Here is a 19,529-nt window from a genome sequence, read left to right as displayed (position 1 = left end):
TTAACTCATTTGCCAAATAGTGTACTAGTTGATGAATATCATTGGCATTCATCATGTGCAATTTCAATACTTGAAATTATTTTTCTTTGTCCAAATCCCAAACTCCTCCTTACATAAGTAAGAATACCAGAAGATATTATTCAGAATCAAATTCTAATTTGATCTGAAAATCCTGCTAACTGGCCAATATTCCTATGTTCTCCTAATTGCTGTAAAATGGTCTGAGGATTGCATGAGCCCAGAAAATTCTTAATTTGCTGGTGTCTCTTTTCTGAGTGGGGCATGAGCATCAGGCAGACCAATGCAATAGCTGGAAGCTCTAACTGGACATACTGCCTGACAACTCCAATCACGTCTAGGTCATCTGAAATGGGACATTCTAGGACTGCGATGAGACTCTCACAACAATCTGATAACCGATTGGGACTCAAAGGACCAGAGACTGAAAGTAGCGGTATCTGTATCATGTGCTGCGAAGCTTTGCTGAAGTAAGGAACCTCACTTGCTGTGTGTTCTTCTGTGTCTAATTGAAGAGTGACCCACTGGTCCGTGATGTTAGGGAAAGTGGGGAGAACACACTCTTGACAATATTTTTTTCACTTTGACAAGTGTGCTCCTCAGGTCTCCTAGATGAGGACTACAAAGGGAGAAGGATCTGAGCTTTAGGGCCTTGAGCAATTTTAACACCTGTGTGTCCTGCAATGAATAAGCTAGAATTCTATGGGGTTTTAGAACAAGGATTTCAGGAAAAAGTCTTGGGTAAGTATACGCAAGACAAAGGGAATGTTTGCCTAGAAAGAGCCCCCGCCTGAGTCCATGATGAAAATTTATCTTGTTGAATACGGATGATGACATAAATATCATTCTCAATACCATTATGCTATGGCAAAATCCAAGGTGATAGCCAGGAACAGGAATTTGTGATCTTCATTCCTTTTCTAGTATATTTTATTTGGGTTTGAGATAATGAAAATAGTGAGGGAAATTTGAGTTTCCCGTGCATAATTATGTATTTCTATGGAAGCAATAAACTTTTGTCCTCTAAGTCTACCTATTTTCCAAGCAATCTGCCATAATCAGGGCTCACACCCCAGCATGCCGTTTTCCTCTGCGTTTCAGATGGAAGAGCTGTGTAGGGATACATCTTTCCATGATCCAAGGTGAATGGTTTATTGTTGCCTAACCTGTTGCAAATTGAACCTTCAGTCGGTGAACCTAACAACTCGTGCAGCTGCGTTATTCATTCCAGTAACATGACTCTCGCGGGGTTTTCCTTTCTGCATGAGTGTCAGACTAATTGAAAATGTACTCTTGAGGGTACTTTGACTCCTCTAAACTGGATATGATAGAGAGTTCAGGAATTTTTTTACTCTGATTGGTAAATCCAGGCATTTGTTCTTTTTCAGTAAGCTCTTGATGCCCGATTTTTGTCTCTTATCATTAAATGGTTTTAATTGATTTGGGCTATTTTAGGTCAATGATAAACTTCCATAATGAAGCCCTGGCATTCAAGAGAAAAGGTAAGATTATGAATGTTTTTCAGCATGAAACATGGCAATTGAGAACTTCAGTTTTTTGAAATTACATGAAAATTAGGGTGAGACATTTCCACATTCATGGTTACCTTCTATCCTTGAGCTATTTTTTGTGACTCAATAGACAATGAATCTTATTGTCCAAAATCTTATTTCCTGTTAGTTTTGAATGTTATGTGGTCAGTTGATCACTCATAAGCTAAAATCAAAGGCATTTCCAGGGCAGATGTGAACTTCTGCTAAATACAGATCCCAGGTAATATGGCCTGTGCATAAATTCAAAATTGTTTCCAAGTGTACCTAGTCTCTAGAAATCCAATAAGTAATATAGGCCCTACAGTCTGAATGTTCAGAAAGGATGTAAGACTGAATGTGTATTCAAGGTTGCATCCACATGAAATGTGGAGGATATGCTAAATTCAGGCTGGCTTGGAACGTGGGGAATATGTGTTAAATCAAACTTACCTGGAGGAAATAACCTATCTAATACTCAGATAAACCCTTGAAGAAACTAACAAAAAGTCTTTTTGCATACAAGCACCGTTTATCTCCCCACTCTTATTTCCTCTGTATAAAAGGGACCTAAAAATTCTATTGGGGCTCGGTTTTTATTAGGACAGGAGTACACAGAGTCCCTCTCAGAGTCCTCGTGTCCTGGCCTTCGCTATCGCGTACACCTGACTTCTCTACAACACAGGGTTGTTCCAATTCCCAGTGACCTAATATGGAATTTTAAGATCCAGATTTCTGAATGGCATGTGAATCCTCGCTTATGAGGGTTAGTTGAATTATCCATGGCACTGTTTACACATGTTCCATTTATATGTAAGGGTAAGAGAGAATCAAAGGGAGGAACTGGATTTTGCATGAAATCTTGGGATAGATACTCCTAAACCAGTAAACCTGTAATGTTCTCAATTTTGTGTTCCTTGATCAATGATCTCAAGCCTATTATTAGATCATTTTGAAGTAGAATGCAGTGGTACATTAGTTTCTGTAAGTAGGAACATCTCATTAGTGAGAACCACAGGGCCCTGCTCATGCTTTCCTGGGTAAGGACTAGCAAGAAGTGTCCATGGAACAATTTGCAGTGTCTATGGACTGCATTGCAATAGCTTGAACTCTACTGTATTGTAGCCAAAGGCCTTCAGGAAGAAATCACTGGTAAGCAAATGCAAGATAAAGGGAATGTCTGCCTTGGACTACACTGTCCTGGGGCAATGATTAGATCTTATCTGGGGAAGAGATGAGGACATAAAGTCTTGCTCAGTGGATGACTTTGAGCCCGAAGGTGACAACTGGGAACAGGAATTTGTGATTCTTCATTTTTATTCTAGTAGAGTTTACATGGGATTGAGAAAATGAAAACCATAGGATTTTCCCGTGTTTGCGTGTGTCTCTCTATGGAAGCAATAAAGTTTGGTTCTTGGAGCCTGCCTTCAGTGGCCTGTTTTTCCAAGTAACCTGGCATGTGAAGGGATTCCATCCAGCCTTTTTTCTTCCATTTGTTTCTGAGGATAGAGCTGTAGATGGATAAAGCCTTCCATGATTAAACTTCAGTAGCTCATTTTTGACCAACATATTACAAATTGAAGTTTTAACTACTGAATCTTACCCCCAAACAGCTAGCCTTACTCATTCAAGTAAACTTAAATCCTCTTATGGATTTTTTTTATTAATGAGTGTCTAAACAATTGCTGAGTTCCTATTGAAGAAATATTGACTTTTGAGTTGAATGATATTGAAGCTGGGTAAGTTTAGGATTCCTTTAAGTTCTTGGCTAAGTCACATAAAAGAATTTAAGAACACGGTGATGTGACTCAGTGGTTGAGTGCCAGCTTTCCACATATGAGGTGCAGGGTTCAATCCCGGGCCCTGGTGCCTCAAAAAACAAACAAACAAAGAAACAAACAAAAACAAAGTGGAAATTGATTTGTACTATGCTTTTATTTTATCTTATTTTTTGCAGACAGTGTCTGGTGGCTAGTGAGAAGGAATTATCATTCTAATTTCACCAGGAGTCAAGATCACCATATCTGTGACTAGCCTGTAGCTTAATATTACAGCATCTATCTAAGTGCTTATCTCTTCCTGTGCGTGTGTATCCTTTAGATCTATTTTATACATCATAAATGTTATCTTGAGTCTTTTGAGAGGTTTATATTTGAAATTTGAAAAATTTTTAATATACTTTGAATCTTTATCTAAACAATAGTTGCTGATAATTAGTTCCTTTGATGTAGTGCCTTTGAAGTAGTGGTTAACATTTTTCACATGTATTGTTTATATATAATGCACAGTATTTATTTCTTATTTTCAATTATTTGCTGTTAAAAATTTTTTGCTTTTGAAAATAATGATGTGATGAGCAGAACTAAAATATTGGGAAGTCAGCCATATCAAGATAAATGACCAAGCCACTCTTTAAAGGAGATTTTACAGATTCTGAAAGAATATGTATTTTCTACAATAGTAGTGAGGGTTGGGTTTCCAAAAAACTCCAGATTTGGGGGAATATATGAAGATCAGTGAAAACAAGAGTTCTTGAATTAGAGTTGTCCTGAATATATTTTGTGTTGAAATAATTTTGTTCTTAGATCAAACAGATGATAGGGGAGAATGACTGTCTGGCTCTATTATGGACATGTATCTGCTCTGGATAAGGAATATAGATGAGTCAGATGGAAGGAAAAGCACATCTTTATTGTCAGATAGATCTCAAACTTTAATAATCTTTTAAATGATATTGCATGAGTTCATAGTTAACTCATGATTATTTGTTACTGTCATACTGAGTAAATATTTCAGCATTGCCAAATTCCCCACTGTAATATCATTTAATGCATTACTCTAGAGAGAAGGGTCATGAGCAGCTCATGTATTTACCACTGTAGCCAGCTTCACTAAAGTCAAGTCACCTGTGTCACTAGTCACCTGTGTCATTATTATCTGTAAGATTAATGTAAGTGATAAATCCTTAAGAGCATTCCTGTCGTGAGCAATGCTTACTTGCCTCCTGTAGTTCAAGGATGAGCCGAAGAGCACACTGAGGCTGGCTGAGTGGCCCTCTAAGAGGACAAATAAGACCTTCAGAACTGGCTAAACTGATAACCTCTTCAGTGATCTCACCATAGGCCTGTCCTGTGCCTTTCATGTGTCACAGGGCATTTTTACAAAGCCTAGAGGCAGTAAAACACAGCTTTAGAATTTCTTATTCAAAGAGAAAACTTCTGTGGCACTTACGTAGCCTAGTAGGGAGAGGATTGCTGACTTTTTGCAGTGTGAAGAATCGAGGGACTTAACCAAGTGAAAACATGAAATGACAAAGGTGACAAAGGATCAAGCAACTGTGATGTGTGTAGCAGGACTGGAAGTGCTAGGAGACCTGTATGATAAATAATTAAAATGGGACCTATTTTTATACTGACTTTTAATGAATTTCGTTTATTTTCTGATATGATTTATTTTCTTTGTGCTATTTTGCTGCAGGTCAAAAGAATGGAAAACTTGGCAGTGCTACAAGAAAGAGCGGTGAGCAGCTACCCTGGTGCTTCCATGTTCTTTCTGTGTTTTACAGCCAGAGACGTTAAACTTTAGGGCCCATGAGGGTCATGCTTTCAGATGCTCAAAGGAGAATATTGTTATGATGTATTTTCTTGCATGGGCTTCCTCACCTGTTTAAAGGAATTCTTATTGTTTTTCTATCTCTTTTTAAGTAATCTGAGTATTTTGGGAGAATGATTGATATATTTTCTTTTTCCACCAATTTTTAGTACACTAAAGTAATACTGTAGTGAAATTAAACTGTGTTAAAGTATTGATTTTTTAATTTTTTAAAAAGATATTTAGATTACACAAATGTCACATAAAAAAGATAGGGGAGGGAAGCAGCTGTGGCTCAATCAGCTGGGCTCCCATATGGGAGGCCCTGGGTTAACGTCCCGGGGCCTCCTTGGGAAGGCAGGCTTGCCGCACGCTGCGGAGCCCCGTGGAGAGCCGACTCAGCAAGGTGACGCATTGTAAAGGAAGACAAGCAAGAAAACACAGAAGAGCACACAGCAAATGGACACAGAGAGCAGACAGCATGCAAACCACAAGGCGGGGAATAAATAAAAAAATAAATACAGACACAGAAGAAAGCACAGCGAATGGACACAGAGAGCAGACAGCAAGCAAAAGGCCGCAAGTGGGGGTGTGGAAAGATAGGGAATTCCCCTATGCCCTGCTCCCCACACCTCCCACATTTTCCCACATGACTACATCCTTTTAGTGAGGTACATTCATTGTGATTGAGGAACACAATTTGGAGCATGACCACTAAGCGTGGATTGCAGTTTACATTAGAGTTTAAACTCTCTCCCACACAATTCTGTAGGTTATGACAAGATTTATAATGGCTGGCATCTGTCATTGCAATGTCACTCAAGACAATTCCCATGTCCTGAAAATGCCCCCCTATTACACCTGTTGTTCCCTCTTCCTGCCCTTAGAACCTCCAGTGGCCACTGCCTCCACATCAGTGATATGATTTTTAAAATCTTTTTAATTACTGGTATATTCACAATATAGATGTTTCTCCTAATATTTCTCCTACAGTCATTGCCATATATTATATGTGCTACCTCATTTACTCCTGGAAATGTTAGTTCATTACAGTGTCTTTCTGTTTTCCCCAATGGATTTTATCTAATTTTATTAGAACAATCTAAGGTCACATGTCTTTCATGTGATGTACATGAGAGTTCCACTATTCGGATACTAAATGTGCATGATTACAATGGTGCATATATTTCCTTGCAAGTTACATAGAAAATTTTGTTACTTGGGGCCTAGCCTTAAGGATAAGTAACCAGTCTTTTGTTTTTTGGAATTAGAAAAGTAGTGCGTTTACAGAAACTCATGCATAAAATACAGAGTTCTCATATAACACACTATTCTCAACACCTTGCGTTAATGTACATTTGTTACAATTCACAATACTATTAACTGTAGTCTATTATTTAAAATAGGTTTCGCTATTACTGTTGTTCAGTGTTATGTTTTCTTTTTAATTTTTATTCTAGTAACATACACACAGCCTAAAATGTCTCCTTTTAAACCACATTCGCATTTATAATTCTGTTAATTATGTTCACAATGTTGTGCTTTTTTTCTTGACAAAGGTTGTGTCCCTAATCCTATCGAATGGTACTTATTTCTATTCATTTATTTATTTTTATTAATATTGATTTATGTATGTATTCTTAAAACCACGAAGGTAATTCTCAAGACCTGGTGACAATTAAAATATAGTAATAGATCAAAGAAGAACATAGCCACACCCACTACTGAATTAACTCCAGAACCTCAATGACTGAAAAATAAAAATATAAAAACAACCTTGAGCAGGCACCTAAATGGCAGGAACATGGGAACATATTTTTACCTAAAAATATATATATACACAAACTCCTGTTTGTATGTTTCTCACCATTAGCAGACTCACAGTGGTAGGGAGCCAGAGCCGCCTCTGGACCCCAGCAGCTGAGTGGCGCAGCCCTCGGTTCACAGCGGCGTGGAGTGAGTTGGACACGTTAGCAAACCTCGCATGGAGAGGCAGAGTAGGAGAGCCAGGGCAGAGCCTTCCCCATGGGCAGCTCCAGCTTCTGCTCCCTCATGTTCCTCCTTCTAAAAACACATTTCCATCTTCTCTGATTTTTTTCAGGTCTGTCAAAATTGAATCATACAGATTTGGTCACTTTGTGATTCCATCGTTGCTCACGGTTTTTAAGTTAGGTGAGCATTTCATTTGACTATCGGTTGGTAATGTGCTCTTCTCATCTTATTGTTTATACTCTTTCGTTTTCTACTTATTAATACTCTGTATTGTCTCTCATTCTTGATTTATCTTCCTAGGAGTGTTTCAACCATTAAGTATTTCAAATTACCAACTTTGTTGTTTTTCTCTATTATATGTCTGTTTCCTGTATTTTTTATTTCTTCTCTTAGCTTCATCGGTTCTTTACTTGTATTATTCCATAGTCTGATTTATGTTTTTATCTAGTTCTTTGTGAAGCTAATTTATTGATTTTCTCATTCTTCTGTTCGGATGTATTCTTTTTCACTCCATTTCCCTGTGTAAGCTCTTTTTTAGCTGCATGAGTATAAGTTCGGTATTTTGCATTTTTTTATTATTCATATAAGTTTGTTTTCTGATTTACATGTTGATTTAATTTTGAATGATGGTGTATTCATCATCCAAAAAGGTGCTGATGCAAAGTACCAGAAATCTGTTGGTTTTTATAAATGGCATTTATTTGGAGTAAAAGCTTACAGTTACAAGGCCTTAAAGAGTTCAGCTCAGAGCTACTTTCTCGCCAAAGTTGCCACATGTTGAAGCAAGATGGCGGGAGATCTCTGCCTAGTTTCTCCCTCCTTCTTCCTCTTACGGCTCTATAGGCCCAGCTCCTTCCAATCTCAGCTGTAGGCTGGCGCAGGGCTCATCTCTCCACAGGCTTTAGCTGTTTGAGCCTTCTCTTCTCTGTCACATGGCAGACCGAAATGAGCAAGTTCTGTCCTCTTTCATGTACCTTCTTGAGTGAGTGTCCATTTATATCAGCCTATCAAGGGGGTGGGGACTTAACCTGAGTCATGCCCTACTGTGGTCAAATCAAAGGCCATAAATTATTTTAATTAAGTGCACTTAAAACCTTTGAATTTCATATACAGTCAAAGGGTATCACACCCAGAGGACCAGACCAGTTAACAAACATAATCCTTCTCTTTTGGGGGTTCATAAATAATCTCAAACTGCCACACTCCACCCTCTGAATCTCAAAAAAGATATTACAAAATTCAAACAAATACAAAAACAACCCTTAAACCTGTAGCAATGCTAAGCACAAAAAACCATATCACAATGAGTTTATAGAAATATAGTTTGTCTTGGGGCAAAATCCCATCTGGATGTAGATCTGTAAAACTTAAAAAAGCAATTTATCTGCCTCTAATATACAAAGGGACAGATCTAGGATAAACATTTGCATTACCATAAAGGGAATTTGGGAAGGAAACATGAGTCAATGGTCCCCAAACAGTTCTGAAAACCTGCATGGTATGCTCCATTACATTTCAAAGTCATTCTTGAGATAATGATTTCTTCTCCTTGGGGCCTCATGGGGGGCCCCCTTTCCACAGACTTGCCCAATGGCCATTTTCTTGGTTCACCCTCGTCAAGCACCTGCGTGGAGACAAAGCTCCAGATCTCATCCTCCAAGAGCATTGGGATGATGCCATTCCTTCCCCAATCTCTGGGGTATGGTCTCAACCTCTTTAGTACAGTGAGGTGGTGGCAACATTCTACCTAATCTCTGGCCCAACCTTCTCAGCAGATTGAGGTGGTGACCTGATGTATTAGTCAGGGTTCTCTAGGGAAACAGAATCAACAAGAGATATCTGTCAATAGTACGCAATTTTAAGAGTCTCTCATGCAGCCATGGGAATGCACAAGTCCAGGTTCCGCAGGCAGGCTGCAACCAGGGGCTCCAATGAAAGTCCAATGAAGGTTCTTGATGAGTTCTGGGAGACATTGGCTGTCCAAAGACAGCTGGAAATTTCTCACTTAATGCTGGGATCACTTCCCCTTTTAAAGCATTCAACTGATTGTATAAAGCATCACTCACTGCTGATGGGAATCTCCCTGACTGATGTAATTATAATCACCTATCTATGATTTACCACTGCAGTAAAGTCAGTGGTGACTAAAGTCCATAAACACCCTTGTATTACAGTCAGCCCAGTGCTTGCTTGACCAAACAATTGGGCACAATTACCTGGCCAAGTTTACACAATAGCCTAATCATCACATCTGGGCTCCCCTAATCTATGGGGAATAGGCCCACCCCTCTCGAGCACTAGGGTGTTGACCTCACTCTTCCCCACCTTGAGGAATATGCTCCACCTTCTCCATCACCTGGGTGGCAAAACTGTACCTGAACAGTGGGCTGGAACATTCACCCTCTTCAAATGCTGGGGCAAACTCACCCTCTCTGTACACATGGGTTAGGTTCCTCTCTTGACCCAAGGCGATGTCTTAATTCCAGACCTCAGCTTCCATGGCTTTCCTCTTAAAGCCATTTTCCCTTTCATCTCTCCCCTCCATGTCCCTTTAACTCCAGGCTAACAGTTGCTTTGTTCATAAAGATCTTGTAAAAAGCTTGCTGGTTTAGCACGCAGGAAGCCTGATTACAAGCCATCAGACAGTAAGACTTTCCACAAGTCTTTCCTGGATAACTACATTTTCAATCCTGACCTACAAGTTTAAAGTGTAGCTAATTCCTCAAATGGGGCACTATCATCTGGAGGCTTGATTTCCAGAGGCATGGAATTTATGGAATCAGTTTCTGGTTTCTTTGTGCCCAATGAAGTTCTCAGCTTATCTCTTTCCTCTAACATTTTGCTATAAGCTCCAAGTAGAAGCCACATATAGTTTGGAAATCTCCTTGGCTAAATGTCCCAGCTTTTAATTTTCCAATTCTGCCTTCCATAAAACAACAGGAGTCAATCTTGCTAAGTTCTGTGCAACTTCAAAAGACAGATCTCCTTTCTTCCAGTTTCCAATAATAGTTTCATCACTTATGACTAAGGCCTCATCAAAAGTCTCTTTAGTGTCCATACTCCTACCAACAGTCTCTTCAAAGCAGTCTATGCCTTTTATATCAAGCATCTCACAGTTGCTCCAAAACATATCCCTATTCGTTTATAAAATTGTTTCAGCAGTTTTTGGTAATTGCATCAGACTGTACCCTGCTTCTGGAACCAAATTCTGCATTAGTCAGTCAAAAGGGTGCTGATGCAAAGTACCAGAAATCTGTTGGCTTTTATAGAGGGTGTGTATTTGGAGTAAAAGTTTATAGTTATAAGGTCCTAAAGAGTCCAACTCAAGGGCTGCTTTCTTACCATATTCTGTTGCCACATGTTGGAGCAAGAGAGTAGGTGATCTCTACGTGGTCTCCCCTTCTTCCTCTTAAAGCTCCATGGACTCAGCTTCTTTCAATCTCAGTTGTAGGCTGGCATAGGGCTCATCTCTCTTCCCAAGGCTTTAGCTGTGTGAGCCTTCTCTTTTCTGTCACATGGCAGGACTGAAACGACCAAGTTCAGTCTTCTTCCATGTACCTTCTTGAGTGAGTGTCCATTTATATCAGCCTGCCAAGGGATGGGGACTCAACCTGAGTCATGCCCTACTGATGTGGTTGAATCGAAGGCCATAAATTATTTTAATTAAGTATACTTAAAAACTTTGAATTTCATACGGTCAAAGGGTATCACACCCAGAGGACCAGACCAGTTAACAAACATAATCCTTCTCTTTTTTGGGGTTCATAAATAACCTCAAACTGCCACAGATGGATTATTTAGAAGAGCAGTGCATAAATTTCAAGCAGTTAGGATTTTTCTTTTTTTGTTACAGATTTCTCCATTATGTTGAGAAAATAGGTTTTGAATTATTTCATTATTTGAACAAGTGATCCCAGGATATGGTAGAATCTAGAAATATTCTGTATTCACTTAAAGAGGATATATTTCTATAGTAGTTGGCTGCTGTGATGGTTAGTTTTACGTGACAAGCTGCCTAGGCAAAAGTACCCAGTTACTCAATTAAACACTAGTCTAGGTGTTGCTGTGAAGATAATCCAGTGATATGGTTAACATCGACAATCAGCTGATTTTAAGTAGAGATTGCCTCGATAATTTGCAGGGGCCTCATTCCATCAGTTGAAAGCCTTATAGGAAAACTTCCCTGAGAGGTTTCCCTGAGGAAGGAGCTCTGCCTCAGAACTGCAATGGGGGGTCCTGCCTGGGAGTTTCCGGGCTGCTGGCACGCCCTAGTCATTGCAGACCCTCCAAGCCTTGATATCTATATCCTCCTTGTTCTGTTTCTCCAGAGAAACAGATCATATATTCATATCTGATATGAACTTTGTACCAAGACTTGTTTTAGAGAAATGATCTTAAGATGAGTTTCCTGAATTCGTTCTGAAATTTACTCTCTGATCTGATCAAATGGTACTAATGACTTTATTTCCAGAAATAATGAAGTCACTGACTGTCTATGGCATGAAAAGACATTAGAGAGCTGCAAAATATGACCATCCTATATTCTTAATCAAATAGTTAGAAAAGGCAAGTTTCTGGCGGTGGACTTGGCCCAGTGGTTAGGGCGTCCGTCTACCACATGGGAGGTCCGCAGTTCAAACCCCAGGCCTCCTTGACCCGTGTGGAGCTGGCCCATGTGCGGTGCTGATGCGCGCAAGGAGTGCCCTGCCATGCAGGGGTGTCCCCAGCGTAGGGGAGCCCCACGCGCAAGGAGTGCGCCCCGTAAGGAGAGCCGCCCAGCACGAAAGAAAGTGTAGCCTACCCAGGAATGGCGCCACACACACACAGAGCTGACACAACAAGATGACGCAACAAAAAGAAACACAGATTCCCGTGCCGCTGACGACAACAGAAGCGAACAAAGAAGACGCAGCAAATAGACACAGAGAACAGACAACCGGGGTGGGGGAGGGGAAGGGGAGAGAAATAAATGAATAAATAAATCTTAAAAAAAAAGAAAAAGAAAAGGCAAGTTTCTAGGTGACCATGTACTTTATACCTTAGAACATTTTTGTAAACTTAACAAGTATAAAGAGATTTGGTGTATGGTTGTCAGTGGCAAACAGAAATGCTGTGTGGAACCTTTGTATGCTCCAATTGGTAAATCACAGTGTGGAAGCTTAGGATTTTATTTATTTATTTATTTATTTATTTATTTATTTTTAAACATTTTTATTTTTATTTTTTTAATTTATTTCTCTCCCCTTCCCCCTCACCCCCATTTTCTGCTCTCTGTGTCCATTTGCTGTTTGTTTGTCTGTGTTCGCTTGTATTCTTGTCAGTGGCCTGGGAATCTGCGTCTCTTTTTTTGTTGTGTTGTTGCGTCATCTTGCTGCATCAGCTCTCCGTGTATGCGGCACCATTCCCGGGCAGGCTGCACTTTCTTTCGCGCTGGGCAGCTCTCCTTACGGGGCGCACTCCTTGCGCGTGGGGCTCCCCTACGCAAAGGACACCCCTGCGTGGCACGGCACTCCTTGTGCGCATCAGCACTGCGCATGGGCCAGCTCCACACGGGTCAAGGAGACCCGGGGTTTGAACCATGGACCTCCCATGTGATAGGCAGGCGCCCTATGCATTGGGCCAAGTCTGCTTCCCTATTTTATCATGATTAACTGCCTTAAGAGCAGCTTTTTTCATGCCTTCTATTATGCAGGCTAAGAAATGGGCCATATGAGCCAGGCCAGTGGAGTCTGGTTGGTAATCCCAGGAGGGGTTAGTGGTGGGAACTGCAGTGGGACCGGCCGGATGCCTTTGGGATCCTGAGTGTGCATGGAGTCTGTGAGCCCAAATGCGTTTTTTTCTTCTGGAGTTGTGGAGGAGGTAAGGATAACATATGTGTCCTGGTATGTGAGGTCATATGAGCGAGCGAGGTGCTGAAATTCTTTGATGTATGTAGCAGGGTTTTCAGAGAAAGATCCTAACGGGTCCTCTGTTTGGCTTAAATCTGAGAGTGAGAAAGGAACGTGTGCTCTGACTATCCCTTCAGCTCCTGCTGCTTCCCAGGGGGGCAAGAGAGGAGCTGGCGTCTGTGTGGGTTAGGAGCCTGGAGCTGGCAGAGGTGGAGGCCGCGGTGCAGAAGGAGGGGGGTGGCCCCTCGAGTGAGTATGAGGAGGAGAGAAAGGAGGGGTGGAGGGCAGGGGTGAAGAGGGGGAGGAAGAAGGGATGGGGGGTGAGTGCGGGGGTAACACCGGAGGATTACAGGGAGGAGGCACAGGGGGAGTGTGATCTGCGGGATCAAAGTCGGAGTTTTCAGAAGTTTTAGGGGGTGGAGTTGATGAGGAGGGAGATTTCTGAGGAAATTTTGTGTAAAAGAAGAATTTGATAGGAAAATCAGAGGGAGGGGCAATTTTGAAGATAGAAAACTGCCTGAATGTAAGGGATCTCTGGCCATCTGCCAGGGCACTGGGTAAAGTTCTCTAAGTCTTAGAGAACTTGGAAATCAAAAGTGCTGTTTTCTGGCCATTGATTTTCATTGTTTAATTTGTATCAAGGCCACACAGAGGTTGAATAGAAAATGAGTTTTTTAGGTCTGATGTCTCCTTCCGGGTACAGAGTTTTAAGGTTATGAAGGAGACAGCCCAGAGGTGTGGATTTGGGGTGGGGGGGATGAAATTGAATTCCCCATTTTAGGTGGCTGGGACGAGCCTAAGGACCTCTAGAATGGGGGAGATTCTGAGTGAGACAGGCGTCCCCAAATCAGTCAGATATCTCCAAGGAAATGGGAAACTGCTCTCTGCGCCAGATGTCTCTGGAGCCAAGGGGTTTCTTCACACGAGGACGCAGGCATACCACCCACTGTGGCCCTCGGGGACAGTGAGGATCCTGACCTAGGGCTAGGTTTTTCCAGTGGGTTGTCCTGGACAACAGAGAAGGAGAGAGAGAGAGAGAGCAGGATCCTCCAGCGGAGAAATCCTCAACTCACCAGCTGAGATTTGATGTGCGGTGTTGGATGGGCATTCAGCTGTGGCAGAGGGGAGATTCCTCACTAGTCAGTCAGTCTCAACATGACCCCAGCCCCGGGCTTTCAGCACCACATGCTGGAGAAAAACACGGCGCTTACTGGGACACGGAGACTGAAATGACTATAGACAAAGAAAGAATTATTGAGAAACTCTCCCAGTGGGGGGGGGGGGGCGTCTGAAGAACAGACTTCAGCCCCCCCTTGGAAGGGGGGACTTGAATTTATACAGAACTTTCCTAGGCGAGGAAATGATAGTTGGTGGGAGGGGGTTGAGGGTCCAAGCGAGGTGCAGGGACCAATAGGAAACCCCAGGGGTGAAAACTTTCCCTGATCCTGACTAGGAGATAGTGGGTCTGGAGTTATGGTTTCTTGGAATGCTGCAGGAACAGATGTTTCTTTGTTCTGTAGGGATTTTATCTCCCTCTGATATGTAGCTAGGGAAGGTCTCCATTTCCCTTTACTCTGTCTCTGTGTGGTTTCTTTTTTAATCTGTGGGGAAGTGCCGTGCCCTTGGACATGTAGGCTGATGGGGGATGGGGTGAGCCTTTCCCCAGTGCATACCAGGGGAAACTGAGCTACAGCTTGTTAATTACAGCAAACCTCTAACTGTAGTATTAACAGAAAAGGTTTGAATTTTATCTATGTATTAATCTGCATTAGGTTGTTTCATTATCCATTTACCAAATAAAAAATCAGTGCCTTAATAAAAGCAGATCACATGTGTATGTTTCCTTTCCATGTCTATAAAATGAAGGGCTTTTTCTGGTTGATTTTCATCGCCAGTGTTTCAAAATTAACCTCATGGCATGAGCCCTCAGGAAGCAACTTCACAGCCAACTGGCCTCTCAAAAGACAGCTTTTACGTTGGGACTTGAAAGTTGGTGGCTAGCATACGCATAGGCACAATGGCCATGTCTATCAATGCTATGCTGAGGCGGTTGCGTGAAGATACTAAGATGCAAAACAAAGTTGCAGAATGCAGAAGAAAATTGGATGAAAATTAGTAGACGTGACATTTTTGAAAGTGAGGGGTAGCTGCCACCTAGTGTTTTGATAGAGCGTCTTAAATGCCTGGAGCCAGAAAAGGAGAAAAACAAGAATAAGAGATGCAATAAAACAATCTGCAAGTGTTTGCAGATTGGTTCTATGTTGGAACTCTCCTGCAGTGCCTGCCCAGGGCATCACGCCTATGACTTAAAGTTCACTTTTTAAGTCTGCAGTGCCTAAAGCCAGCAGATGTGAAAGCCTAGGGTCTCTTGGGTCTTTTCTGGAGCTACATCCAGTCCTGGCACACATGTGGCCTCATTCCTCATGCATTTCCCTTCCCTTCTCTTCCTTCCCAGGCCTTTGGAATACATTTCTTGTATTAAGTGGTAACCCTTGGCCCAGACTATTGTGTTCAATACGTGTGCCTGTAAATAAAATTCTTAGATTTCCCTTGCTTTTTGATAATTTTGCCAATTTTGAGGAGAGGTTTCATGTATTTTATTGAATGCCTCTCAATTTGGCTTTCTCTGATGTTTTTCTCATGGTAACACTCAGGTTTTATGATTGGGGGAGAAAGCTGCAGAGATGAATTGCCATTCTCATTATATTATATAATGAGAATATATATATATAATTATATAATAACATGATTAACACTGATATTAGCCTTGATAACCTGATGGGGGTATTGTCACAGGTGTAGCTAGTGTAATGAAAGACTTCTCCATAGCATGGAAGGCAATTATATAGCATTTTATCCACAGTAGAACTTGTTTCAAAATGAGAATTTTTTAAAAGTGTGGAGAAACTTCAAGGAAGATGGCAGTGTAGAGCTAGAAGGACTCATCTCTTTAAAAACAGCAAAAGGAAAGGCAGACACTGCTCAAAAACTCTGTTCTAAAGTCTTCAGACCAGGGGAGTGCTGCACACTATCCAGGAGGGAGCAAGAGAAGGAGACAGAGAGGCAGAAGTGAAAACTGTAAGTGAATCACCCCTGCGACAGGAAATGACACCCATACTCCACCCTCAAGGAAGGACCCTGAGGCAGACCAGGACTGGCTCCTGCTGATGCAGAGGGGAGCTGAGATGTTTTCCTCCCTAAAAAAAGGGAGGGCACCGCTGAGGGCTAACATGGCTTCTGATTGGCAAGTTTGGATTGTCAGTTCTCACTCTGACTCATGGCTCCAGCCAACCCAGATGGAGCATTTCCTGTGGACATTGTTTCAGCACCATCCAGCGGAGGCTGGAGTTAATACATCCCCTCCACCCCAGGACTGCAGGGAAAGGTTTGCTGAGGAATGTGGTGTACCGGTAGGCCAGGAAATTTCACCCCAGGAATTACAAAGGAAAAAAAGAGACTTGTTAGTACTTTTACCGTTTATCTCCTTAGGGCCCTTGGAAATTTATCAGCACCCTATCTGTGGCTCCCTGACCCCATTTGATCAGTTACACACAAGCCATTCTAAAGATCTAGAATAAGTTGAACCAAGAATCAAGGAAGAGCTGTAACACAAGGCCAAGCACTAGGCAAGAGAAAAAACCTGACCATCAGAGTAAACCCATCATCATATTGAGAAGCCTGACATCAGCAAAAAAATGAAAAGCCATACTAAGAAACAAGAAGCAAGTCAAAGGAACAAATTAACATGCCAGATGAGACACAGAATTTTAAATAACTAATAAATGATGTTTAAACAAATCTCTTAAGTCAATTAAAGGTATTGAAGGAAAATATGAATAAAAAGGTAAAGTATATTAAGAATAACCTGGATGAGCATAGAAGAATTTGAAAACTTTAACAGAAAAATAACAGAAAATTATAGGAACGAAAGACACAATGGATGAAATTAAAATACACTAGAAGCATACAAAAATAGATTAGAACAGGCAGAAGAAAAAAATCAGTGACTTACAGGACAAGACAGCTGAAATTGAAAAGGCAGAAGAATAAAGAAAAAAATGGAAAATATTGAGCAGGGACTTGGGGAATTGAATGAAAGCTCAAAGCAGACAAATATGTGCACCATGAATGTCATACAAGGAGAAAAGAAGAGAAAAGGGGCAAAAAGAATATTTGAGGAAATAAGGACCAAAAAGTACCAAACTCTTATGAAAGCATGAAAATCCATGTCCAAGAAGTGCTGCATATTACAAACAGAATAAATTGGAATAGACTTACTCCAAGACCTATATGGATCAGGATGCCAAATGCCAAAGATGAAGAGAGAATTTGGAAAGAAACAAGAGAAATGTGCTCCATCACATACAAGGGACATTTAATAAGACTTAGTGTGGATTTCTCATCAAAAACCATGGAAATGAGAAGGCAGTGATATGATATATTTAAGAAAATGAAAGAAAAAAGCTGTCAGGAAAGAATTTATTCAGGAAAACTCTCCTTCAAAAATGAAAGGTGAGGGACTTCTGGGAAAATGGCATAAGAGTAGGTAAGCAGGGTTCAACTCTTTCACAAAAACAATAGAGGAAAGGCAAAAAGCTGCCTGAGGGAGCTGCTTTGGAGATCTGCAGACCAGGAAAGTGCTGCACATTGTCCCAGAGGGTGAGCGAAAGAGAGACGAAGTAGATGAAACGAAAACCATGAATTACTAGCCCCCATGGTTGGGAACAGCACCCATCTCCCATGCTCAAGGAAAGCAGCCTAGATAAAACTTGTGACTTACTGTAGCCACCAGAGAGGGGAGCAGGTGTCTTCCTGGGAGGAAGGTGAGGCAGAGGACAGAGTGGTTTATCTCAGCGAGTTTGGCCAGCAGAGCCCACTTTGAATCTTGATTCTGGCCAGACCACAGGCAAGTAGAGGATGAAAGAGACACTTCCATGAAAATAGATGCCAATGAGTGCCATCTGCCAGACAGCAGGGAAACTGCAAGGAGAAAAAATTGGGGAGAGGGGTATCTCATCCAAGAACTCTTGGATTTGATATGCACCCCATTATTGAGTCCCTGATCCCATTTTAATAACTTAAGCTGGGAAATTTTAAAGACTTAGAATAACTTGAACCAAAAATCAAATGAGAACCATGAAATAAAACAACTACACAAGAGAAGTTGACCATCATAGTAAATTCACCAACATATTCAGATGCCTAGGCAACAGCAAAATTTTGCAAACCATACTAATAAATAGGAAGAATTGGTCAAGCCAAAGGAACAAATGGAAAATCTGTTAAGACACAGGATTAAAGACAACTAATCGATGATAGCCACACAAATCCCCTAAATCAGTTCAAGGAGTTGAAGGAAAATATGACTGAATAAATAAAGGATATTAAGAAGACACTGGATGAGCATAAACAACAATTTGAAAGCCTGAAAGGAAAAGAAACAGAGTTTATAGGAATCCAGGACATAGCAGATGAGATTAAAAATACACTAGAGGCATATAACAGTAGATGTGAATTGATGGAAGACAGAAATATTGAATTAGAGGACTGACAATCCACACTTAAAAAGACAGGAGAACAGAAAGAGTAAAGAATGGAAAAAATAGAACAGGGTCTCAGGAAATTGAATGACAATGTGAAAGGCAAAGAATATGCATTATCAGTGTCCCAGAAGGAGAAGAGAATAGGAAAAGAGCAGAAAGAATATTTCAGGAAATAATGATGGAAAACTTCCCAAACCTTAAGAAAGGGATAAATATTAATATCTAAGGACAACAAACCCCAAACAGTATAAATCCAAATGGACCTACTCCAAGACACTCACTATTCAGAATGTCAAGAGAAGATTTTGAAAGCAGCAAGAGAAAAGAAATGCATCACATATAAGGGAACCTCAGTAAGATTAAGTGCCAACCATGTCATCAGATGAGGAGAAAGTGGTATGATATGTTTAAGATACTGAAAGCAAAAAACTGCCAGCCAAGAATACTTTATTTGACAAAACAGTCCATCAACAATGAGGGTAAGTTTAAAGACTTCACAGACAAACAAAAAATTGAGAGTATGTTACCAAAGGCCAATGTGTACATGACATACTAAAGGGAGTCCTGCAGCCTGAAAGGAAAAGACAAGGGAGAAAGACTTGGAGAAGAGTGTAGAAATGAAGACTATTAGCAATGGTAACTTAAGGAGTAAAAGACAGGCAATAGTAAGATATGACAACAGAAAGCCAAAGGATAAGATGGATGAAGTAAGTAATGCCATTACAGCAATAACATTGAACATTATTGGAATGAACTTCCAAATCAAAAGACATAGAGTGTTAAAAAAAAAGAGCCATCAGTATGCTATCAACAAAAGATTCACTTCAGAAGTAAGGACATAACCAGGTTGGAAGTGAATGGTAGGAAAAAGATGTTCCATGCAAACAGTAGCCAAAAAGACCTGGAGTAGTGAAGCTAATAATGGAAAAAATAGATTTTAAACGCAAAACTGTTATAAGAGATAAAGA

General features: G+C 40.8%; 1 long non-coding RNA gene and 1 other non-coding gene across 2 annotated transcripts in view; one reads left to right on the top strand and one right to left on the bottom strand.

The window, feature by feature from the left end:
• The first annotated feature begins 810 nt into the window (after positions 1-810).
• Positions 811-889, top strand: LOC111763393 (small nucleolar RNA SNORD115). The gene has a single exon (XR_002796262.1). It is a non-coding gene; the product is annotated as a small nucleolar RNA SNORD115 (small nucleolar RNA).
• Positions 890-7,033: 6,144 nt separating this feature from the next.
• The window catches only part of LOC139438062 (uncharacterized), a 35,366-nt gene continuing 22,870 nt past the window's right edge, over positions 7,034-19,529 (bottom strand). The window contains exon 3 of the long non-coding RNA XR_011647949.1: positions 7,034-7,241. This is a non-coding gene — a long non-coding RNA (uncharacterized lncRNA). The remainder of the gene's footprint in view (positions 7,242-19,529) is intronic.

Source organism: Dasypus novemcinctus, chromosome 3 (genome assembly GCF_030445035.2).
Source record: "Dasypus novemcinctus isolate mDasNov1 chromosome 3, mDasNov1.1.hap2, whole genome shotgun sequence".
Classification (NCBI taxonomy): domain Eukaryota; kingdom Metazoa; phylum Chordata; class Mammalia; order Cingulata; family Dasypodidae; genus Dasypus; species Dasypus novemcinctus.
This window is presented reverse-complemented; position numbering and strand designations above follow the sequence as displayed.